This window comes from Lupinus angustifolius, unplaced genomic scaffold, assembly GCF_001865875.1.
Source record: "Lupinus angustifolius cultivar Tanjil unplaced genomic scaffold, LupAngTanjil_v1.0 Scaffold_650, whole genome shotgun sequence".
Taxonomy (NCBI): domain Eukaryota; kingdom Viridiplantae; phylum Streptophyta; class Magnoliopsida; order Fabales; family Fabaceae; genus Lupinus; species Lupinus angustifolius.
In genome coordinates this window covers 14,959-15,359 of record NW_017727976.1, presented here as the reverse complement: position 1 = coordinate 15,359, position 401 = coordinate 14,959, and positions in this window count along the sequence as shown.

The following is a 401-nucleotide window of genomic DNA, read 5'->3' as shown; positions in this document are numbered from 1 at the left end:
TGGATTAGGATGAGGATGAGGATGAGGATGAGGATGACAACGAGGATGAGAATAGGATGAGGATGAGAATGTGGAAGAGGATGAGGATGAGAATGAGGACGAGGAAGAGGATGAGGACGAGGATGAGGACACGAGGAGGACGAGAATGAGGATGACGATAGGATGAGGATGAGCAATAGGATGAGGACGAGGATAAGAGGAGGACGAGAATTAGGATTAGGATGAGGATGATGATAGGATGAGGTTGAGGATGATGATGATGATGAGGATAGGAGGAGGATGAGAATGAGGATAGGATGAAGAAGAGGATGAGGATGAGGATGAGGAAGAGGAAAGGATGAGGACGAGAATGAGGATGAGGATAGGATGAGGATAGGATGAGGACGAGGATGAGGATAGGA